General features: G+C 45.4%; 1 protein-coding gene across 2 annotated transcripts in view; it reads right to left on the bottom strand.

The window, feature by feature from the left end:
• The window catches only part of TEX2 (testis expressed 2), a 109,122-nt gene extending 84,688 nt beyond the window's left edge, over positions 1 to 24,434 (bottom strand). For both annotated transcript variants that reach the window (XM_082441994.1, XM_082441995.1), the window contains exon 1: positions 24,280 to 24,434. The gene's annotated coding sequence lies outside the window, so the exon portion shown is untranslated. The remainder of the gene's footprint in view (positions 1 to 24,279) is intronic.
• Positions 24,435 to 25,376: the final 942 nt, after the last annotated feature.

Genomic DNA, 25,376 nt, shown 5'->3' with positions numbered 1-25,376 from the left:
GATTTTCCCAATGTAAACTACTCCACGAAATGTTCATCTTAAGTGTCTCAAGGTACTACCATACAGAAATTAACTTCAAAAATAACGCCTAGTTAAAAACAAACTCTTATTTTCCTCTCAATTTATTAGGTATATAAAACAAGCATTTGGAGTTGATTATAGATCTCTTAATTTCACAATTTATGTACTGTTACAGCTCTGTTTGCACAAACATTTTAATTTAAGCCAAACTTTTCTAGTTGGACACATGGAATTTAAGCCCTGAGAGCAGAGACCATGATTTAGCATTCAGCACTCGTCCTTTGTAACCTGCCTTACAATTCACAAAGCAGCACAGTACTTGAGCAGACCTCAGGGAGCTTACAGAGCTGGCAGGGAGAGACAATCAAATAATCAATGCAAGAATGAAAGAGCTATGAAGGAACAGATCACAGCTAGCAGGGAGATCTGATCAGTCTGAGCATCAGTCATGGAAGGGTCCCTAGAGCAGGTGGGATCAGGCTGACATCTCAAGGATGAGTCAGAGTTGGCTAAGGGGTGGTAGTGTGGGGCAATCCAGAGGAGACAATGGCATGAGCATGAACCTGAGGCAGAAGCATGGCCTAATGGAGGAGCCCTAGGAAGCCCCTTGGATGTGGGTATAGTGTGCATAGCATGAGACTGCAGAGGTGGGCAGGGACCAGGTTATGCAGGGCTTTGAAGGCCACATTGAGGAACTGGTCTTTATCCCAAGAGTGGTGAGGAACAACTGAACAGTTATTGTATGTGGTCTGGAGGCGGGTATGGAGGTCATCAGATGTATATTCTGAAAAGCTCACTCTGGCTAAAGTGTGAAAGCAGACTTAAAAGAGGCAAGAAGGGGTTCAGGGAGGTCACTTAGACTCTTACAACATTTTAGGTGAGAGACAACGTTAGCCCAGACAAGAGAGGTGGCTTTGAAGATGCAAGGAGGGACTTGAGAGAGTTAGAAGATGAAATGCATGGGACTCAGTGGGTGGGAAACAGAGTGAGGAAGAAGATGCTCTTAAGGACGAGCCTTAGGCTTTGGGCTCACAAGAAGGATAGTGGTCAGTGGTCCCATTCACCAAGTATGGGAATAAGAGGAGGACTGGGTTTAGGAGGAATGCAGTAGGTTCAATTTGGGACATCTTAAAGTCACACACTTGCTGACCTCCAAGGGTTGATGTCAAAAAGGTGTTGAAAGTTCTGGTTCAGTAACTGATACTATTACGTATCTACCCAGATGGGAGACTAACGGTTCCTTATAAATAACCTAAAACCAGTAGAAAGAGAGCTTGGATAATGAAGTATTTTCTTAAAGTCATGAACTTCTAACAATACTGTGCAAGCAACATATGAAACAAAACCATCTCAGAAATGTCGGCATAAGTTCCGCTTTTGGGAATATGCCTTTCAAGAGAAATTTAATTCCATTTACTATTCTACACAAAAAATTCTTCAAATTTTGGCATCCTAATTTAAACTAGGCAGCAAACAAGAAACTTCAAAATGGAGAAGGAAAAGTAACTATTCCCTAAAATGAACATTGAGGGGTCTTTGCATTACCCAAACAGCTCATTTAGTGTGCACTAATTCACTCAAAGTTTTGAGTTAAGAGTAAGAAAAGAGAATTAACTTTTACTGAAGATTTATATCTCAGACACATCAAGACACTCTTCATTTAATCTTCATGGCCCTATGAGGCAGGAATTGTGTTCCCATTTTCCAAATGAGTAAACTGAGATGGAGAAGTTGAGAAACTTACCTAAGGTCTCGTAACTAGTAAGGGCAGAAATGCCAATCAAGGGCTTCCCTGGTGGCACAGTGGTTGAGAATCTGCCTGCTAATGCAGGGGACACGGGTTTGAGCCCTGGTCTGGGAAGATCCCACATGCCGCGGAGCAACTAGGCCCATAAGCCACAACTACTGAGCCTGCGCGTCTGGAGCCCATGCTCCACAACAAGAGGGGCCGCGACAGTGACAGGCCCACGCACCGCGATGAAGAGTGGCCCACGCTCACCACAACTAGAGAAAGCCCTCACACAGAAACGAAGACCCAACACAGCCAAAAATAAATAAATTAAAAAAAAAAAAAAGAAACGCCAATCAAACAAGTCTAGGCAAGTCCCTTTACCAAGGTCCAAGACCAGGAAAGGCAAGAAGCAGCTATTTCCTTGGTGCCAATCCTCTGCTGTGGAGGTCAAATGTTGGGATGTTTAGTTTGAAAAGTTATTGTTTTTTTTTAAATCATCACCTGCAATTCAGTAACTACATTCTTAGCCTTAAGATAACTTTAATTTTTTTAAAAATAAATTTATTTATTTTATTTTTGGCTGTGTTGGGTCTTCATTGCGCTCTGGTTGTGGCGAGCAGAGGCTACTCTTCGTTGCGGTGCGTGGGCTTCTCATTGCGGTGGCTTCTCTTGTTGGGGAGCACGGGCTCTAGGCGCGAGGGCTTCAGTAGTTGTGGCCCACGGGCTCAGTAGTTGTGGTGCACAGGCTTAGTTGCTCCACAGCATGTGGGATCTCCTCAGACCAGGGCTCGAACCCGTGTCCCCTGCACTGGCAGGCAGATTCTTAACCACTGCGCCACCAGGGAAGCCCGATAACCTTAATTTTTAAAGGGTTGTCTTTGTCAATTCAATCCTCTCTGCTTCAGCTTCTTAAAAAGAGTTTTTACTTGGTAAGACATATAAATCACACCCAAAAAGGCTTTATAAGGTTTAGTTATAGCTGCTTATAAAATTCGGATCAAAATGTAAACTCAAATCTCAAAAAACCAAATGTTTGTTTTCCATCAAATGTCTACTTCAGGGCTTCCCTGGTGGTGCAGTGGTTGAGAGTCCGCCTGCCAGTGCAGGGGACACGGGTTCGAGCCCTGGTCTGGGAAGATCCCACATGCCGCGGAGCAACTAGGCCCGTGAGCCACAACTGCTGAGCCTGCGCGTCTGGAGCCTGTGCTCCGCAACAAGAAAGGCCGCGATGGTGAGAGGCCCGCGCACCGCGATGAAGAGTGGCCCCCACTTGCCAGAACTAGAGAAAGCCCTCGCACAGAAACGAAGACCCAACACAGCCAGAAATGAATAAATAAATAAATAAATTTAAAAAAAAAAAATGTCTACTTCATGTTTCCAGCCAAAATCCATTGAAACTATGGTGAATAAGCTACCCTTAACTTATAAAACAATTTTGCAAAAACCACTTATTCTTAAGCCAAACTCAGAACTTATCTTCCTAAAGAAATAATGCTATGAGGTAAGTTCCTTGCCAGGCCACCAGAGCTTAACAACTCAAATGGTCAACCAAGGATTCTATGTGTGCTAACAGGAAATATTACATAGTCCTTACAAAGAGCAAGTAGGTACACCATATAGAAATGGGCAATATGCAAATAGAATCATGATAAATGAGGGGAAAAATAAAAACTAGTAAGTACACTGATTACACAATGTTTAAAAATGTAAATGTATGTTTGATATGCTAGAGTGGGACAGAGTTTAATTTTCTTTTATGAAGATGTAGATACACACACATACACACACACACATATACACACACACATTATGTATGCATGTGTGCATATGGAAGTATAGGTATGTACGTGTATGTGTGTATGTATCTGTGTGTATAAAGCTCTTCGTCACCAAATGTTTTAAAGTCTATTAACCCTCCAGGCACCTGAGACAGCAGCTCTTCTCAACTTGGCACTGCCCGCCCACGGCCCGGCTCACGACACCCTGGCTGGCACAGACTCAGGTGGGCCACTGCCTCAGATGCTGGGCAAAGCAACTGAGACAACACTGAGGGCGGAGCTGGAGTTACAAAAGGAAGAAGGGAGCAAGGGGCAGGTGGCCTCAGGCAGGTGAGGCAGGCACCAGGTAGGGCGGAAAGAGCATGAGTTTCTGACTCAGCAAGACCGGGTGCAAACCCTAGCTCGGCCCCTCACCAACTGTGTGACCTCAAGCAAGTTACATGATCTTTCTGAGCTTCAGTTTTTCTTCTACAAAATGGGAAAAATAAAGTCTACCTCATTGCATCTGTGTGAGGGACAAAGGAATTCTACACTAGCTCCTGTACAGGCTTCTCCTCACATGGCTAGAACCCTTCCTTTCTTGACCAGTTTAGAGTCAGTTTCCTCATCTGCCAAGTGGCGACAGTAACAATAGGATATCTGAGGACTAAAGCAAGGCGTATGGCAATGGATCTGTCGATTGCAGCCCTATACAAACACCAGTTATCAATGTATCCTGGGACTATGGGGTAACGGGAATAACCGCAGGGTTCGTTGACATGTCACGTGTGAAAAAATGTTTTGAATGGAGGCAGCAGCACTGGCAGAAATATACTGCTTCCTAAAAGATTGTTTTATAATTTTGTGATTCAATGCTTAAAAGTGATATTCAGAAAAAAATAGCCTTAGGCCAACAGCTGCAATACTCCACCCTGTACCCAGGCCCCCTGTGTCTGAGACTCAGGGCCACGCTCAGGTCAGATGGCCTCTGGATGTGGTGAGCACCGCAAGGAAAGCATTCAGGTTGTTAGACCCCGTGGAGTGACCGGTGAAGGGTTGGTTCATGCATTTTACTCTTACTTTTTATTTACTTTGAAAATTTCCTAATTTTTCTTTTTTTTTAAATTTAGTATGGTCGACATACAATATTATGTTAGTTTCAGGTGTACAACAGTGACTTGACGTTTAAACACATTACGAGATGATCACCATGATAAGTCCAGTAACCTGTCACCATAAAAAATTATTCCAGTATTATTGACTATATTCCTTATGTTGTATATTACATTCCCATGACTTATTTATTTTATAACTGAAGTTTGTACCACTTAATCCTCTTCACCTATTTTGCCCAACCCACAACCCTCTTCCCCTCTGGCAACCACTAGTTTGTTCTCTGTATCTATTTCTGTTTTGTTTTGATTTTTTTAGATTCCACATAAAAGTGAGATCATACGGTATTTGTCTTTCTCTGACTTATTTCACCCAGCATAATACCCTCTAGGTACGTCTGTGTTGTTGCAAATGGCAAGATTTCATTCTCTTTTATGGCTGAGTAATATTCCATTGTATAATATAACACATCTTTATCCATTCATCTATCTACGGACACTTAGGTTGTTTGCATACCTTGGCTATTGTAATAATGCTGCAGTGAACATAGGGATGCACGTTATCTTTTTGAATTATGGTTTTTGGTTTTCTTAAGGTAAATACCCAGAAGTGAAATTGCTGTATCATATGTAGTTCTATTTGTAATTTTTTGAGGAACCTCCCATACTGTTTGCCACAGTGGCTGCACCAATTTACATTCCCAACAACAGGGCACAAGGGTTTCCTTTTCTCCACATCCTTGCCAACACTTGTTATTTGTTGTCTTTATGATGATAAGTCATTCTGACAGGTGTGAGGTGATACTTCATTGTGGTTTTGATTTGCATTTCCCTGATTAGTTTTATTGAGCATCTTTTCATGTGTCTGTTGGCCATTTGTATGTCTTCATGGGAGAAATGTCTATTTACGTCCTCTGCCCATTTTTTAATCAGATTGTTTTTTAATATTAAGTTAATTATAATTTGGATATTAACCCCTTATCAGATATATCACTCACAAATATCTTCTCCCATTCAGTAGGCTGCCTCTTCACTTTGTTGATGGTTTCCCTCACTGTGCAAAATCTATAGATTCCATGCAACCACTCTCAAAATACCAATGGCATTTTTCACTGAACTAGAACAAAAAGTCCTAAAATTTGTATGGAACCACAAAAGACCCCGAATAGCCAAAGCAATCTTGAGAAAGAAGAACAAAGCTGGAGGTATCACATTCCCTGATGTCAAACTATACTACAAAACTATAATAATCAATACAGTATGGTACTGGCACAAAAACGGACATATAGATCAATGGAACAGAATAGAAAGCTCAGAAATAAACTCACACTTATATGGTCAATTAATCTACGACAGAGAAGGCAAGAGTATACAATTGGGAAAAGATAGCTTCTTCGATAAATGGCGTTGCGAAATCTGGACAACTACATGCAGAAGACTGAAACTGGACCATTTTCTTACACCATCTACAAAAATAAGCTCAAAATGGATTAAAGACTTAAATGTAAGACCTGAAACCATAAAACTCCTAGAAGAAAACATAGGCAACACACTCTTTGACATCAATCTTTTAGATCTGTCTCCCTAGGTGAGGGCAACAAAAACAAAAATAAACAAATGGGCTCATGCATTTTAAAGACCACTGGGCATGCATAACATCAGAAATCTAGATTCAGTGGCAGAGCTTGAAGCCAACTGGAGAGCAAGCAGGGAGATGCTCAGTCTGCTTTGAACCTCAGCCAAGAGGCAACTTCATCTCTCCTCCTGTTCTTGCCACAGGAAAACTGACAGTAAGAAAAAGAGGGCACTAAACCAGATAAGGCCAGATCATTCTCTCCAAAGGTCACTGACACCGAAGTCCTGACTCTTCAAAAGGTCCTTCAAATTAATCAGTCAAAATCTCTGCAAAGAAGTCTCACTGAATTCCATGGCCTCAAAGACAACTGTTATTCCCCCAAATTTGTTGCAGTAAAAATAATGGCAGGACTCAGCTCAAACGCTTCCTCCTCAGAAAGACCTTCTTGGCCACCTTCTCCTAAAAGAACAGTCTCCCCATCCCCTTATTCTCTTTATTTTTCAGAACGTTGTGTTATATGGCTACTTACTTGTTTGCCCCACAGAATATATCTCTAGGTGGGCAGAAACATAGTTTATTCGCTGCTGTGTCCCCAGTTTTGTACAGAGTCGGCATTTAAAATATTTACTGGTTGAATGAATGAGTAAACACTGCATATAACACCTAAGTAGCCTGTTTATGTCCTTTTCAGAAAATTCCATACAGTACAGAAGATAAATCAATTATATCATTTACAATTGAGTATCTTTTTAGAAATTGGGCATCAGGTTTTAGCTCCTGAACGTAACATATTACAACACTGTTGCCATGAGCAAGTGAGATCTAACTTAAAACCCAGATCATCTCTACTCAGTAATACCCTTCCCAGGAATACAGGCCTTCCTAGCTGAGGACTGCAGGCATGGTCCCTCTCCTGTCACAGGACCACTCTGTACAATGCTGTTTCTGCTCGGAAAACGCATTTCTTTTAGGAAACTGAAATTCTAATCTGGATGCTGTGTCAAAGATAAGGATCCTTCAGGAAAAGGGGGACTACTGAGTGGTGGTGAGTTCTTAGACCTTGATGGCATAAATAAAGGCTCCTCTCCAAGTCACCATCCACCAGGGGTTCAGAAGTGGAAATCAAAGAGCTGTTGCCACCAGCAGGACTGCAGACCTGTGGCTTCAGGGCCTGCCCTTGTGTCAGAATCACCCCACTCCCAGCTTGTCTCATACGGGAGGGCTGTTGGGAAGTGCAGCAGAGGATTTGAAAGCAGGACACAAATCCAATATAGGCAGTTTTCTCAAGGTACTTTCTTAAAAACGTATTCTCAAATGGGAGAATTCTGAAATCATGTTATACCATAATAAATCAGGCAATGCCTCCTTTAAAACTAATCTAACAAGTGATTTACTTAACAGATTAACTTCAGGTTCTACAAACCCACTGGGTCAAAGGCTGTATCAGTCTTTTCACTCTAAGGGAAAACACATATAAATAACCAGGGAAATAAATGCAGATTTGGCTGCTTTTCCACATAACAAAACTGCCCTTAGACAAAAAGAACCTTCTCCCCAAAGCCCCTAATGGAAAATACTGGGCCCCAGCTCTGGAGGGGAGTAGGGAGCTGCACCTTCCAGAAGCACTACTCTCAGATCGTACGACTTTCTCAGAATGAGGCCTGGCTGCAGGTTCCAGCCCTGCTCAAACTTACTGTCCAACAACCCACAAGGTACATTTTCAAGCAAGAGCCTGAACCCTCCAATGAAAAACTGTGTAACAGCAGCAAACTCCCTTCTAATATTCTCTCCAAAAACTTGCATCGTATTATAAATCAAGGGTTCTTATGTCTACATGCAATATTGATCCGTGTGTACATGTGTGGTTTTCTAGAGAGACCTCAGAGTGTTCAGAGGCTCCAAAGGGGTGTATGTCAAAAGAAGTTAAAACACCACTCTTTTAAAGGGTGGCGAAACTTTTTCCTTTGGATTATTTTGGGAAACCGAAGTTTCTCAGACCCGCCTCTGGTTTCTATCAAGCTGGGAACTGTCTGGGGTCAAACACTTTTTCCCAGAAAGAATACTAGGAATCCGGAGGACCAGCTGCCACACTCCTTTTGTGGGTGCAGATCCCTCACATTCCCGGGGTACCCAACGGCAGCCTGCCGGACCTCACTGTTCATGCAGCCTCTGAGATCAAGACAGCAAGTCAGCGAGGTCTCCACTTAGGATGCTGATTCTTGAATTTGCGTTGGACTCTTGGATGTTGGCATATTTCACTGCAAGGCTGTGACACTTCATAATAACTGTTTTTTTCTCAGAAACACATTATTTTATCCAGCTTCCTAAGAAAGATCAAAATTAATGTTGAGTCTTCAATGCTTCAGGACATCACTCAAGATGCAGGGCACATCTCCATAGAAACTTTCCTCCTGGGCAAGTTTTTTCTTCAACTGAGCGTTTCTACATCAAAAAGTAACCCTGAAGTCACTGTTCCCACTGATCTCTGGCTCCCTCAACACACTGTGTCCCAGACATTTAAAATTTTTCAACATCCTGTAAGAATTAATACTTGTACATTCCCCCTTCTATTTATAAAAATTATTTTTTATTTTTGTTTTAACAAACTTGCTATGAGCTTTTTCTAACATGGAAATTTAAATATCGTATAAATTTAAATATCCTACGGATTACATGAACTCTCCACTCCCACCAACCCTGGCTGCTGGACCTGCTGTGATCACACATTCTTTGTTCCTATAAGCCAGGGAAGAAAGAGACCTTGTTACTCTCAAATATCACTCTCATTTCAAGTCCACCCGGTTACCACTGTTCTCTCACATATATGGCAATTTTTGGTCTTTCTTCCAAGATGTGGCCAAAGGTACAATAAAAGGCTGAAAATGACTATTTTCTGCTTGCTCTCCTGGACTACAATCTCCCTCTACCATTTTTTCTAAACCAAAAGGTACCATTGTATTTGGAAAATAATAAATTTTAGAAAAAGGTACCTTTACGCTCTTATTTCCAGAATGACTACATGCACAGAATGAGAAATTAGAATCTGCTGAGAAAACTGCAAAATAATTTCTAATTCTGTTTGCTATAATTTGACAATTCTATCTTAAGAGTCTAGAAAAGATACCATTGTGAGATGTCTCGAAGACATTATCCTAATTGAAATCTATATAAATGGAATACTCAGTTCCTTTTCAAGTCACATAAAAGCACATGCAGACCAGAGATCCTTCCTATTAAATCAAGGGGGGTGGGATGCCTGTAAAGTACATGTCACCAAAGTAGTAAATATTTTAGCCTCAAAATACCTCAGCCATCTATCATGGTATATGTAAGCGCTGGTCTAGAGACCTTCACATGCTGACATACAAACGAAATATTGAACAGTGCTCCTTTTTAAAAAATCGAAGTCAGGAAAAGCAGACGTGTTCTATTCCTCTAGCTGGTTTTCACTCCCAAGTTTTTGTTTTCCACACGTTTTATTGTTTTCTTTAAATACACTAGACCTTTCACTTCTCTGTGTTCATGGAAAAGAAAAGTGGAATGGATAATCCCAAACAACTGATTTGGGAATGCACTGCATTTTTTGGTAGCTCTCCATTAACATGGGTCTGTGTCAGAGGAGGAGGGATGTAAACCGACTAGAGTCACAGGCACAATGGGGAGAAGGAAAGCCAGCTGAAGGCTTAGAGACTGGCAAGAAATAATCCACCCTCGGGAAACTGAAAGCCAAGGCCATAATTTCCTCTGTATTTAAAATCCACAGTGCTGACTCTTCATTAATTTTAGATGAATTTCACAGTAGGTTTTTTGTAATTCCCAACAGCTTGCACTGCTAGCTCATGAGGTGGCTCTATCAATTAAGAGATCTGGTTTCCTGGGCAGAGCCTCCGGATCACATGCCCACCTTCACGTGAAGGTGTTGTGCTGCCAAGGGGCTCATGAATCCTCAGAAGTAGCAGAAGCCCCTCCTCCAAAACCCCGTTCAGGGCCAGATCCCTGAGCCCCCAGGACACTGTGAGAGAAATTCCGAGAGGGGAAGAAACAAACTACCAAAGGTAGAAGATGACCATCTTTGACTGTAATTTAAATTTGACAGGGTTCTGTTATAATAATGCACATCTGTCACCAGTGTTGTCTTATATATTGGCCAGCCCCTGGAAGAATGGTCTTTCTGAAAGCAACACCTTCTGTCTTTTCTGCCTCTGGCAAAATTGGAATAAGGAATATAAAACAGAATCTTACTTTCATGAGCAGAGCTCACATCATAGGATACACATGAGGTCCACAAGGAAAGAAGCGAGCCAGTGACGGTGATGCCAGATGTGGGTTCCTGACCAGTCAGAGGCTGCAAGAGCAGATCGCTGGACTTCCAGGCTAGAAACGGTGAGCTGAGACCCCGAGGCATTCCAGGGAGGGGCAGCGTCGCCCCAGGGCGGGGGTGGGGGGCGGTGTGCGGGGGTGGGGACTGGGTCATTGATCAAAAGAAACTGACTAAGGAAACCAAGGAGAAAATATCATGGTGCAAGATACCTGGCTCAGAGGACAAGTTTATCCAGTGCTCTCCCACAGGGATATCTTAAGGATTTGAGGAGGGGCAAGAGGCCAGTAGTGAGGAAAGAGAATCTCAGGGGTCCAGGGACAGAGAGCCTGGCATGATGACTGGTGAGGAGAAGCCAAGCTTGCACGCATGGACTCCCACCAGCTAGGACCCTGCAGCCCTTGTTCTAGGTTCTCCCCCTACTGTGAATCGGTCCCTCCATTCTAAAAAGCTGGCTTCAGAGCTTTTTAGACGAGATATAAAGAAACTCTAGAGCTGGAGTTCTTCCGTAACTTAGCCTGATGAACATCAAAGACCCCACCCCACTGCCACCACTGTCACTGCCACTGCAGCCAAATGCACATACACAAATACCCACAAGATTTCGCATTCAACTTGCGGGAAGACAAAGACTTCTCCCTTCCCCTGCCCAAAGTTAAAAACCCTGACTGAAAGAACTCATTGCATTATTTTGAGTAAGAGGGTGGTGTTTTGATCCACACCCCTTTGGCTGGTGGGTGTGTGGGCTGTAGGCAGTCCGGGCAGGGCAGGAGACACAGAGCAGGGTCAGGTCCTGCTCTAGGAAGATGACAGTTATCTACGGCCTCCCAAAGCTTCGCCAGGATTTTTACTCCTGGAACCAAGACGTTAATGAGAAGATAGCTGGTTACTTTCTAGACACTCCACAAAATAACCAAAAAATTGAAAAACAAACAAAAATTCCAAAACATAAAAGTGCTTACCTAAGTTAAAAAAGAAAGAAAAACTGGCATGTTGACTTATAAACTATTAACCCGGGAGAAAGGAATCTAACTAACCACTTTATAATTAAGAATGTATCATTGCTCCTCAATCAGGAAACCAGATCTCTTAATTGATAGAGCCACCTCATGAGCTAGCAGTGCAAGCTGTTGGGAATTACAAAAAACCTACTGTGAAATTCATCTAAAATTAATGAAGAGTCATGTTTAATGTTATTCAAATACCTGCTTTAAGATTCTTCAAAGGCCTTCCTCAAAGGGAATGGCAAAGTGGGTAAGGACTTCCTTTAAGAGATTCACAGAAGACTGACTCTCACTGCAAGAGTCTGACCTGCTCACTGACAGTCCCCAAGCACAGCCACTGTCTTCTGAGCAGTGTCATCTGCTGAATGCTCAAGGGATCACTGGAGAGCCAGCCCATATTAACTCACTATGGGGATAACCTACTTGACAAGCCCTTTCTCAAGCCTCAAAGAATCTGGTTGGAAATCATCACGGTGGTTGGATGAGGGGTTCCAAAGCCAGTTTCCAGGCTTCCCGCTTGTCTGGCAGGGCCACTCAGTCCCTTAGCAACAGCATCACACCACTGAGAGAGACTGATGTAAGCCTTACAACCACAGGCAGGAAAGGAACCGACAGGGCTGAACCACGTACCTGCCCCTGCCTCATCGCTGCAAAAACAAGAAACCAAAACCTCTCATTCCCATTTTAAATACCAATTTGGTCACTTGTATAAAAGAACTCCTAAGGGAAAAATGTGGCCAAAAAACACTCCTTTCTTCCTTAGCACTAACCAGTCAACAACGGTGCCCCCTGCTCTGTGCTCACTCAGCACTAACCAGTCAACAACGGTGCCCCCTGCTCTGTGCTCACTCAGCACGGAGGTGGGTAAGAGGCCGGGGGACCCCGCTGCAGTGCGTGGGAGGAGCCCGGGAGGAGCAGGACAGCATTTCTAGGAAGGGAAATGGAAGTTACCAGGTCCACTCTGACAGATAACACAAAACGTCAACAATTCTTATCAGGCCCACTAGAGCAAGGTTTCAGAAGACAATTAAGTCTGCAATTTCTGGAAGATTTCTTCTAAGCTGCGGGTCAAAATGTATATACTTTAAACATGTATTACATTTTAATTTCTGAGATTAACACTCTGGCATTATAAATTCAAATAGCTGGGAGGACCTCTTGACCATCTGCCCCAGAAAACCCTGGGCCCTGTACTTGTTACCTGTGCTGTCAAAACAACTCACCACCCAATCCAGAAACTCAAATTGTGTTTTTTCCTTCCATGAGATTTTCGTACCACAGATCAGACCTCATGAAATAAAATTCACCGCAGGCCATTAAGCCTCTGCCTACACCCCTGTTGGTCACAGTCAAGCCTGAAGACAAAAGCTCGGCTGACCAAATGAGTTTGGTCTCTGGCTCGGAGCATGATCAATAGTCATTTCTATTGGGAGTTTTAGCCTTAAAAAAAAAAAATTAATGCTCCTGTTTTACTATCAGGATCGAATATCACTCATCACCTCCCCACAGACATTAGCCTACCTTGGGAAATTAAAACGAAAGCAACTCCTTTCCCCTGGGTTTTCTACTACTCTTGACTTATTTTCCGCTTCGATCTTGCCTGTGAGCTTAGCCAGAGCCGGCAGCTCCGCCTTCCCCAAGGACAGCTCCCTTCAGCCTTCCTAGCACAGGTACTGGAGTTTCTGCTCCTAACTCTGTGGGGTGGGGCTGGACCGTAGGATGGGAAACCAAGCAGGGGCCACATCAAAGTAGTCACTGCCGTGGGCTAATGTTCCAGGGGTCATTTCTAACAGGCATCTGGATATTAAGGACACAACAATGGCTCCAGTTCCAGCTCAGGTGAGAAGCATTTTTATCAAAGGAAGCAACAAAATAAGGTAGGAGATGCTCACCCCAGTGACCACAGGGTGAAGAGCAGGCGCTGTGGAGCCCACCTCCCCGGAACCCAGCTCTCTGCCTGTTGCTGGCTGCAGCCCCAGGCCCCTTGTCCTCTGCATGGCTTTACCCCATCCTCAACGTCAACCGGCATTTCCTTATTTGTCATCGTTAGGTCCAAGCAGGAGCAGCCCCCAAACACACACACACACACACACACACACACACACACACACACACACACTTCCTTCTACCTGCTCTCAGAGGTAAAATTATCAGCAAGGTAGGGTTAGAACCTACCACGTGGTCCACTTTGCATGGAAGTCACCTTAACAAACATCTGCTTGGTCTACTACACCTGCCAGGGGCGGGGGGGCTCCTGTTTTAAAATCTGTCTATGAAGAAAAATCATTGCCCCTCAATCTGGCAGGCAGAGTCCTAAGGTGAAATAACCTGCCCTCTGCTCCTTCCATCATAACTGAAACACTTCCCGTCAGCCTTCCATGATCAGGGCACACACACTGAATCTCTCATAGCGTTTTCTTTTGGAGCCAGGTATACCCACACTACTTTGCTCTATTCTCACCCTCCCTCCGCCAGGTCATATTTACCTGGCTGTGCTGTTAAGGTTTCCAGGGCACGGAGCCATCACCTGCACACCCTCCGACAGGGGCATTCTCAACCGGCTCTGACGCTAGCTCCCATTTGGAGCTCCTAGGCGCCACTTCAGTGTCGACACTGCTGCTAAGTCACACAGGTGTCTGAGGTCTCTGGTTCTGCAATTTTCCTGGATGCTTTTCTGTCCCCTTAATAGTCAGCTTAAAGCCTTCTTAACCAGGCTTGCAAGTCTCCCAGAAAACATCACTCTGGCCTTCATGAAATACTTCCTCTCTGGTTATCAGAGGCTCTGGTCTAGGGAACCAGCCCCTTCCTTCCAAAAATAAAAACAAAAACAAAAAGACGCATTACCTAGGAAACCAGCTAGAGACATCCCATATCAGTTTTCTCTTTCAGAATCACAAGTTGTAGAAGAAATTTAACCACCGTCTCTGCCAAGTCCTTCCACTTCCTATTCAGAAATTCAGAGTTTCTGGTGAAGACCCAGCTTTCTCCTACGAGTCCCTCCCACATGACAGGAGGATCTGATGAGCACCAGCAGGGTCCTCGCCTCAGCCAGAAGGCGGCTCAGGAAGAGGGCAAGTGTCCTCACCTGCTGCAGGGTCAGGTCTGAACACAGCTGCCTCCATTCTTCCCAGTAGCTGGAAGTCTCTCCCCCGACAAGGCACAACTAGAATTCCCTCCCACTGCAAATACGAACAGGGCAGAATCCTGACTCTCCAGAAAGAGAGGAAGACTACTACATCCCTGAGACTTCCCTGGTGGCGCAGTGGGTAAGAATCCGCCTGCCAGTGCAGGGCACATGGGTTCGATCCCTGGTCCGGGAAGATCCCACATGCTGAGGAGCAACTAAGCCCGTGCACCACAACTACTGAGCCTGCGCGCCACAACTAGTGGACCCGTATGCTGCAACTACTGAGCCCACACGCTCTAGGGCCCGTGCTCCGCAACAAGAGAAGCCACCACAAGAGAAGCCCGCGCACCGCAATGAAGAGTAGCCCCTGCTCGCCACAACTAGAGAAAGCCCACGCGGAGTAGCGAAGATCCAACACTGCCAAAAATAAATAAAATTTTAAAAAAAAAGACTACTACATTGCTGACTGTGGGCTGCATATGGAAGACTCCAACCCTAAGGTCTCAAATTGGAGACCCGTGCTACTAAGGACACACACTCAGTGAGAGTGATGCCTCCTGAGGGCTGGGATAGGAAGCCAGACAGGAGGGCCACCCTTGCAACTCCACAGGCAAATGCCTTTCAAGTCTGTGACAAGGGCACAGACATACTTCTCTTGTAAGACAGTGCTAAACCCACTGGACAGCTCCAACAATAGATTCCCAAGGACTCTCCCCCGACCCCCACCCTGGCCATTTCCCTTCCCAGGTTATTCTACTCTAAAAACTATTCAATCCTTCCAATAAATCCAAGTTTTAAAGAGCATTCTTCAAGTTCCTCCTTGCTCCCAATGTGCTTGCATTCATTCATTCATTCATTCACCCAGAAAACATTTAAGAAGCTTGTGCAATGGGTCAGATACTGAGCTAGGCACTGGGTATATAAAAATGAGCAAAATCGACAAGGTCCCTGCCCTCACGGAGGAAGGGGAAAAGAAGATGTCTCCTAAAGAATATGCCACAACAACAGTGAGAAGTGCTGTAAAGGACAAGAGAGAAAAGGGGAGCGAGGTGAGGGGGCGGAGCTGTTTCCTGAAGAGGGAGCAGCAAGGTGGTTCAGTTCCTGAAAGACAGAGCTCCCTTCCAGCTGGGAATGGAAGGGTGCCTGCACTATAATAAACCAGGAGGAGAGAGGCACGGGCCCAGGCTGAAGCAGGAGGCAGGAGTGGCTGGATCAAGCAGCACTTTTCAGACCAGGTTCAGAATGTGGCTCTTATCCTGGGAGCAACTGGAAGCCTTCCTAAGGTTTTGAGCAAGGACATGGCATGATTATATTGGGAATTTTTAAGACACCACTCTGGCTGCAGAGGGGTGAAGAGATTAGAAAGGAGAGGAAGCAGCTGTGGGGAGAGGAGGGCGGCAGCTGCTGCAGTCTTCGAAGCCAAAAGATGGTAGTTTGGACTAGAGTGGTGGCAGTGAAGTTGGCGAGAAAGAGAACCATTCAAGAGACGTTTAAAAGATGAAAATAACAGCACTTGGTAACGGACGAGATAAAAGCCAGCTTGCATTTGCAGTGAAGAGAAATGTCAATTACCTCCGGGAGAAAATACTGGCTGTATATACTCTGCTGCTCACTGGTATTACACATACTTCCCTTGGCAACTATTTTTCAGAATTTCTAGACAAATTTAAAGCTCTTCTTATTTGCTCTTAAACCTATTCTTAAAAACTGTCATCCATTTTTGAAACACATTTATTGAGCATCTACTATGTGCTGGGGATAGAAAGGTGATCAAGATAGCCAGGCCCTTGGCATGTCTCCTCTGAGCCGCTAAACCCCCCTGGCAATGAATGCAACTCCCAAGGCTGAGGTCACCCTACCTCCAGAAACCTTCACATGAGTCACTCAACAGCCTCCCGTCTACCTCTCAGAGACCTTCCACAGTGCAACAGCAGCACAAGCAGGGAGATTCACTCCTTATTTCATAAGATCTGAGCCCTGGGAGACATCCCGCATCAAATCTAACTTCTCCAGGTGTATGAGCTGCCAAAACCTGCTCTTACAGGAAGACAATGAACCCCAAGAAGCAGTTCTTCCTTCTACATAATCAAACTCCTTTTCTCTAAAATGTACTGAGTTTGGGACCTACATGTGAACTGTGCTGTTGCATTTGTTGCCCAAATTAGGTTGTGCTGGATTTTATCCTACCATAGAGATTGAACAGTGTAGCTCCAGGGTTTACAAAACCATCAATGTGGCCACATAGAGCTATTTAACTGAAAATTAACTAAAATGAAAACTTCAGTTTCTCAGTTGCACTAGCCACCTTTCAAGTATTTGATAGTCACATGCGGCTAGTGGCCACCATATTGACGGCACAGATGTACAGGTGCTGCTACAGGGTTCTTTGCTGTTTGATTTGAATTTCCCCTTCAAAAAAAAAATACACAAAAGTTTAACATATGGAGACTTTCAACATATTAACTGTGTTCCCCTCGATTTTATAAGTGAATGCTATAATCTGAATTTAAATTAACATGCACCACAAAAATAGTGCTTTTTAGTTAGTTTCATAGTTTGGGCTTTGTGTATATTTTATTTGCCAGGAATGTTGAAGATAACCTTGTGATTCCTTGTGAGGAAGAAAGGGACCATGATTTTACAAGCCAATGTGGCCAGAGACTGTCTTACTCTTTTTACATACACCCTACACATTGCCCAATATAGTTGATATTCTCAGTAAATACACAGATTAATTGGTAATCTAATTTTGTGCCTACTTTTCATAATCAAGTCTATAAGGGGCTTGCAAGAAATGTTCATTTCAGATTTAGAATTTCAACTACTAACACCAGTCCTGTAATGATGCAGCATGCAGGAATTTTTTCTCTCGGACCATATCTACCATGTGATTTTTATATCCCAAAGATACATTTATATTGTAACAGAAAATCCACCAACAATGCTTCATATGTGAAACTATCTTGGAACAAGATTAGCAAAATGTTGGTAATTACTGAGTGACAGAAACACGAGGCTCGTTATGTTATTTTTTACTTTCGTGTATTCAAAATTTTTTTCCAGAATAATAGATCTTTTTTTAAAAAAGGGCTAATGCAATTATATACAAATTCAATCAGTTCTAACAAATATTCTGTAGGGTAATTATGAACTTTGATATGGCTGGGTTCATAGTATTTTACCAAACCTCCCAAGCCAGGTCAAGAACTAACAAAGCCGGTGACTTGTTTTATGAAATTCTCCTCCTGTGTGATCCCGAGGTGGGGTGGTTGTGAGAAAGCACCACACCGTGTCTCATCAGGTGGGTTCTTCTTTCAGCAACTCGGAGCTGTCATGCTTGATCACCTGATAATAAGGCCACTGGCCTCTGCCTCCTCTTATCAGAAAAAAAGGCTAAAAATCCACTTCCCACAGCCCGACACTAAAGCGGACACCTGCAGACAGAGGAACGATGCTTCCGGTCCAGGTGAGCCCTGCACCCCCTGCAGAGGCTCCAGCGCAAGCACTGCCCAGGTGCCCGCTGATGGTTAGCACGTTACAGGCTGTCCCACACCGAGCCACAGCAGGATGCCTCCAGTGGACTCCAGTGGACGTGCACAGGAGCCATTTCAGTCCTACCTACCACCCTGTGGTTACTTTGCACACAGAATGATGGGAAATGTGGACCCAGAACAGAAGCTCATCCCCTCCAGGCCAAGTTTCCCACTGCCTGTGAGTCAGCAAACCCTTGTAAGAAATTCCCAAGGTGCCTCAAGCAGTGTCCAGCTCTGAGCCCCAGCCCCTCCCCTCTGCTCTGTGATGCACCTGCCTCTCCCATCTTCAGCCCCTCCTCTCAGGCCCTCCTCGCCGCCCCCTCCTCCCCTGAAGCCACACTTGCCACACGCTGCTCCCTCCCTTGAGGTGCTCTTCCCAACACTCCCAGTTGCTGGCTCCCTCCCTTTATTCTTTCTCAGGGCCTGTTCTTTTTCCTCAGAGGAAGGAGACTTCGCACTTATCACAATTTAATATATACAATGCACACGTCTGTTGACTTGTTAATTGTCTAGACTATGAAATGTGCTATGTGCCGGCAGGGAACACATCTGTTTTGCTCCCCATTGGATTTCCAATGCCAAGCACAATGCTTGGCTCCAGCAGACGCTCAGATACTTGTTTAATGAGTGATAATCACTGTTTAGTCAGTCCTTTCAGCAGAAAGACTTTTAAATTTTATATTTCAAGCCCCAAATGATAAACAGAACCATCTTGAGGAACACTGCCTAAAAGACAACATTAGGTGTAAGAAAGGACTTAAAATTGAGTAAGAGAACAGGCCAGCTTATGTCAGCTTTAAGTAACAAACGTGAAATGGAACCCTTATGAAATGCATACTGTGATTCTGAAAGGTTATTTGCGGGAGCAATCCAAGGGGTGGGTTTAAATCTCAAATCCTAAATAAGGTGGTGACTGAAGAGGGCTCCTCTTGCCCAGTTCCATTCTCAACTGTTAGGATAAGCCGGGGAGGGGCTCAGTGGGTTAGTTCCAATCATCTTCTTGGGGTAAAGCCCTTAGAACCAATCTTCCAAGCAAACCCAACAGACAAAGGTTACCTGGTTGTTTCAAAGCCCACCCTGTTCCCCACCCCACCAGCTTCCTCACAGAAAGGTCAGATTCTTCTCTCAACAGTCCCACCTATGCTCACAGTGACCTGGCCTGTGGTTTTGTTCACCAAAGAAAAACCAAAGAGGACTTAAGTCTTCTGCAACTCCCATAGAGTTCGTCCTTAGCTTTAACAAAGTTCTCCCAATACGCAGCAGATGTTCTGAATGAGAACTCAGAATTTAAACAGGGGTCAGTACACAATAAAAGACTAGGAATGCATGACCCCAAAGCAGAGGGAAATCTCACTTTTTAAACTGGGAAAACTTCCAGGGCACATGGCTTGAGAAGATTCCAAAATGAGGCAGGGTGCATCTGAAACAACCACAGAACTCATATTGGGGAGCAACATAAGCTTGAGTTCTAGTCCCAGCTATAAGCCCTTGTCCTTGCTGTGTGATCTTGGACAAGTTACTTAACTTCTCTGAACCTCAGTTACCTCATCTTAAAATAAGATTGAGACTAGTCTCTACTACTCATAGGATGATGTGAGGTTTAAAAGTAGGAACAGTGCACACAGTAATTCTCCATAAATGATGGTTACTCATATTGTTATCAACTACCCATTCTTTTCTCTTTACAAAAGCACGAGCACAAACATCCACCTGAGACTTCAGGAGTCATTTCCTTTCAACCATTTAATTTCTCAGATCCTTAGATTCATAAACTCACATAATCTATGACACTGTATTGGAGGGAGTTGGGGGAGGAGACTAAGAAATCAAGTCCTCATTTTGGAAGAGACCCTCAAGATCCAGAGTGGGGAAATGATGTGCCCAAGACACACATAATAACAGGATAAACCCCCAGGACTGGAAACAGGTCTCTTAATACCAACTGCAGTGCTCTCTCTACCTCACTCAGAAACCCAGGGTTTCTGTGCTTTCATGACCTCCTAGCATCCCTCTGATGAATGGTACCTCACAGACACTTCACACAATGCAATTAAGCATTACAAGGAGTTTGGCAAGAGGCAACACGGAATCTTGCATAGAACCTTGAGGTGCTTTAAAATTCACGTATAAGAGTATTCACGTCAGCCTACGTTTCCAAACTTCTTATAACGATAGTTATTTTTAACTTGGGATTTAAAGTTGACAAAGAACTTAATGAACAGGCAGGACAAAGGGAGCTGTCTGTCCATGGCTGGTTAGCTCCTGAAGTTAATGCTTCACATGCGGACAAGAGTCAGCCAAAGGACAGAGCTTCACGCAAACTGAAAAACGTTCCTCCAGCCCACAGATCATGGATTACTGCCTGGGCTCCAAGTGGCAAATCTTACGAGATGCTCCCTAGCTTTTCCCCAGAGCCACCTACCAGTTAACCATACGTTCTGTCATCCGACAGGAGCAACTGTTACTGGGTGCTCACGCTGTGCCAGGCACACGAGTGACTTCATGTAATCCTCACAACTACCGATAAAGAATGTACTTCGGTGGTTCACATGACCTAGAACCCCACTGACTATGACACCACTATTTTACGTACAAAAAAGGAAGTTGCTGCCAACTACAACTTAAGACCTCATAGATTATAAGATACTTTTCAGAAATGTTAAGATGAGACAAACTGTACTGTCTTAGCGTTGTTGAAATGTGAATATTGTCCCATTTACAGATAAAGAAACTGAGGTACACAGAGAGAGAAAATAATTGCCCAAGGTCACGGAGCTGATAAGTGGAAGCATTGGGATACAGACCTGGTAAGTCTGGTCAACTTTTCATGGCAGTAAACTCAAATTTCCTGAGAGCCACATGAATTACCCAAAAACACACCTGGCAGAGAGGAAGGACACAATGGTGCTAACTCTTGTTCCACCACGAGCACATTAACTGCGGCAATTCTCTGAACATCTCTGAACCTGACCTTTCATGTGTCCAAGAAGGCACTGTGCTAGCCTATAATAAACCGCCGTCCTTCTTCTGGGAAAAGCAATGTGGTACGATGGGAAAAGCACATTTGGAATCAGAAAGTCCTAGACTGAAATTCTTGTTCCAGAGAATTCCCTGGCGGTCCAGTGGTTAGGACTCTGTGCTTTCACTGCCGGGGGCCTGGGTTTAATCCCTGGTGGGGGAACTAAGATCCCACAAGCCGTGTGGTGTGGCCCAAAAAAAAAAAAAAAAAAAAAAAATCTTGTTCCACTATCTAACCAGCTTATTGCCCTGGGCAAGTTACTGAACTGCTCTGAGCCTCTGTTTCCTCTCCTGTAAATTGAGGCTACCAGCATCTATCTCACTTAGAGGGCTGCTCACGGAGGGGAAAGGATATATACATACAAATAGAGAAAGCAGCACATGGCAGAGCTGGAATTCAACAAATGCTTTTTTCTACACTAGCCACCTTCTGCTTTGGGACAGAATCAAGGAACAAACAATTCCCTGTGACCTCAGCAATTCCCAAGTGGGACACTCAGGAGAGAATAAGGACCGGACAGGAGAAAGCAGACCCTGAGGGACACTCAGGCAAAGAAAATGAACTGGAAGCACCTGGAGGTCAGGGACAGTTGATGAACTTCCGAACTTCTCAATAAACTGACTGACAGCGGAAAGGGAAAAAAAGAGAGAACTGAACACTATCAAAAGACACTGGTCAACAGATATGAGGATGAAGAGATACCAAACCGGACACAGAAAACCAGTCTTGGAAGATTCAGTTTGATACCCAAAGTGATCTACAGCAGGAAGAATTTCCCCATTGTTCTGTTTTGTTCTTACTTAAGTAATATTCTGTGCATTTCTTCCCCTTCTTTCTTCAAGAGCTTCAGAAAATCCTCAGAAGAGCTTTGACTTGGAGGGAAGGTGAATCATATGGATGTAGAAACAAATTCTTGACCTGTTTTTTTCTCCATCATACCCATAATGCCTCAAAGTGTCTGGCACACAGCCAACTCTCAACAAAAATTAGTTGAGTGAATATTTTTTGACTACATGCCTTTTCACTTTGACCAAAACTGCAAAACATCCTATATATTTATTCTACCTAAAAGCCTAATAATCTTTCCTACTTCTTTTCCAGAAGCATTCTAAAACCATAATCTCTAATACACAAACGATACACTTGGCGAAAGCTATTTCTCCAGTCCTCTCACACGAAGACATTCTACCCTCTCTTCAAACCTCCAACAAGGTCCAGCCCCCTCAGCCCCACCAAACCCCTGCACTTTCTCTTCCCCCTCCTCTGTCCAGCCCTCGGGTGCCTTGGCAGTTGTCTCAATTACCACCATCATCTGAACTGAATCAGTTTGTTAATCTCCTTCCTCTCAGGCACAGCACCTTTCCTGGAGATAAATGTGCAGGCAGTTCACCCACAGTCCTCCATACACCCCCTACACATCCCCATCCCAGCCTTCCCTGACACTCCCAGAGAGGCCCAGTGGAAAAAAAAAAAAACAACATATGGCAAAAATCCCACCCTACCCCCATTGCCTCAGGAGGCTGCTTGTTTTCCATAAGTTTAGACCAATCACCAACTTTTAGAAGAATCTGAAAGAATCCCGAAATGATTTAAGGGTTGGGTAAGAGCTGATAGAAATGGCACTTTTGCTCTTTCAATACCTCCTAGAAGGTAAGCTTCACTGTGTCACTGAGCTCTAAACCCACAAACCTAGACTCCTGGGAATTCCCTGGCAGTCCAGTGGTTAGGACTCTGTGCATTCACTGCCCACGGCCCCGGTTCCAACCCTGGTCTGGGAACTAAGATCTCACAAGCTGTGCATCGAAAAAGAAAAACCCACAAAAACCTAGATTTTGCAAACACTCCCTATCCCAGAGTTCAAGGATCATTTGCCTATCCGTTTTTCCTTGTTGGTTTCCATATAAAAGTCACTCATTGTTTCCCTTCCAGCTTACATCAGGCTCCTGAAAGGACTCCTTTAAATCCTTTGATGAAAACCATCAAAACATGCGAAAGGCTGGTTCTTTTCAATTCCTGTGCAGAGCAGCCCTGGTGTCAAGACCTAGAACTTCAAACATGAATATGGCACCACCCCTGTCTTCATGGAGCCCACGCTTTTCCTCCAACTCTGAAAAAGTATGCCCTCCCTGAGAAGCGTCTATTAAGACGTAGTGACAAAGTACTTCATAGCTTTGGAGGAAGAGCGAGGGTGGAAACAGACTTTGCCCTTACATTGGCTGCCCTGTAACCATAACAACCGATGGTTTAAGTAACCATCAACCCACCTAGGGGCTAAGTTTTTCAAAAACCATTTTCAAAAGGGGAAAACTCCCCTGCACCGACTCCCGCGTCAGCCGTGCATTCTGGGCAGCGTGCGAGGCGCAGCTGAAGCCGACGGTTCAGTCCATCCCCGGTCCCACCGTTTCATTCGTGTGCTCGCCGGCAGCACAGCCTCCGCCGTCACACCCGAGCTCTGGGGCAGGGCACCTGGCATTAGGCCTCAGCCCAATGTCACTTGTTAACCTTCCAAACCCCCGGCTTTCGGGACGCCGCCGCCTCAGGTCTAAGGGACGCAAACCACCCACTGCCACCCACGATTTCCAGGAGCTAGAGAAAAACAACCCGAGGCGCAGAGAGCCTCTAAAAGATCCGCGTAAAAGTAACTGCGATTCTCGACTTCCAGGCATTTCGCAACGTGAGCGCTGGGGGCGGCAGGAACCCGGGGCCCCATTCACAAAATTACAAGCTGTTTTCCCTTAGTTTGCTTGTGGACGGTTCTCCCCGGACGGGGCCGAGCCCGGAGCCCGTGGACCGCAGGCTGCGGGGACCGGCCGGAGGGCACCTCCGGCAGGGTCAAGCCCAGACCGCCCCACACCGCCCCAAAGGAAAGAAGGGTGCGCCCGGGGGCGTCGCGGGTAGGCGTCCCTGTCAACTTAACCTAGACCGTGGTGACAGCGGGGCGGGGCCCTGGGTGGGCCGGACCCCCGCGCCCCGCCGTGCCAACGGCCGCCGGCCCCCGACCGTACCCCGGACCCTGAGGAGCCGGAGCCTTCTCGGCGGGCGCTCCCTCCACCGCCCCACCCGGCCCCGGGAGCGCTCACCCCGGATCCACTGGCAGCCTCATTGTACTGCGCCGGCGCCCGTGCTCCACGGCCGCCGCAGCTCCCGCTACGGCTCGGGATCCGGCCACCTTCCTGCCGCCAGCCCGCCCCCGGGCCACCGGCCGCCCCGCCCCGCCGGCGGACCCGCCCCGCACCCGCGGCCGCCGCCGCCAACCAGAGGGCGGCGGGGGCGGAGCAGGCCGCGCGCCAGGCCCGGCCAATCCAGCCCTCTTCAAGTGCGCCGAGGAGCGGCCGCGGAAATGGCCGGGCGATTGGTCAGGTCTGTTAAAGGGGCCGCCGCCCATGGGGCTGTGGAGAGGGGCGGCTGCGGGGTTACCAGGGAGAGCCTGGTGTGGGAGAGGTAAGAGCTTCTCTTCTCTCCCAGCCTGGCAGCAGCGCTCTCCCCAGCACTTTGCATTTATTAATTTCCTCTTCCTGCAGCCTAGCAACAAGTGGAGACAGAACCTGCCTCTGTCAGAAGGAGAAACTGAGTCTCCTAGAACCAAGGGTCTCCCCGCTCGACAAATTAACTCAGATTTGGGTTTAGAGGGCAGTCAGGCAAATCTGTTCCCGTCCAGTCCCAGAAATTGGCTTACAAAGACACATTCTCAGCCTCACCCTGGAGGATCTTTTTAAACATTTTTAATAGACATTCCGTGTGTCTGGTATGGGACTGGGGAAAGTATGCGTTTTTCAACGCCCCTCCCCTGAGGCGATTCTGCTGGAGGTGGTACAAGAGCCACACTCAGGCACGTATTTCAAGTCGATCATTGTAATGAAATCCAAATTCAACTGCCAAAAATAAAGAGAAACATTTTTTTTTAAATCCTCAAAATCAGTAATACGGTTGGGAGACTTGCTAGTTGGGCTGGACGTCGCCTACTGAGAAACTCAGAACAGTTCCCTGAGTGGGTCATGCTGAGATCTGAGTTTGAAGGGCCCTGGGCTAGGATGAAGCAACAAGCCAGTCTTGTTTTCTGACTGGTGAGACAATGCTTAAATACTTCAATGGCAAACACACCCTTCCTCGTTGCCATCACCAGGCCCAGTCATAACCCCAGGAGGGTGCCTTGCCCTTCTGGAGCTTGGTTCCAAAG

The sequence above is a fragment of the Balaenoptera physalus genome (assembly GCF_965194825.1).
Source record: "Balaenoptera physalus genome assembly, chromosome: 20".
Lineage (NCBI taxonomy): Eukaryota > Metazoa > Chordata > Mammalia > Artiodactyla > Balaenopteridae > Balaenoptera > Balaenoptera physalus.
This window is presented reverse-complemented; position numbering and strand designations above follow the sequence as displayed.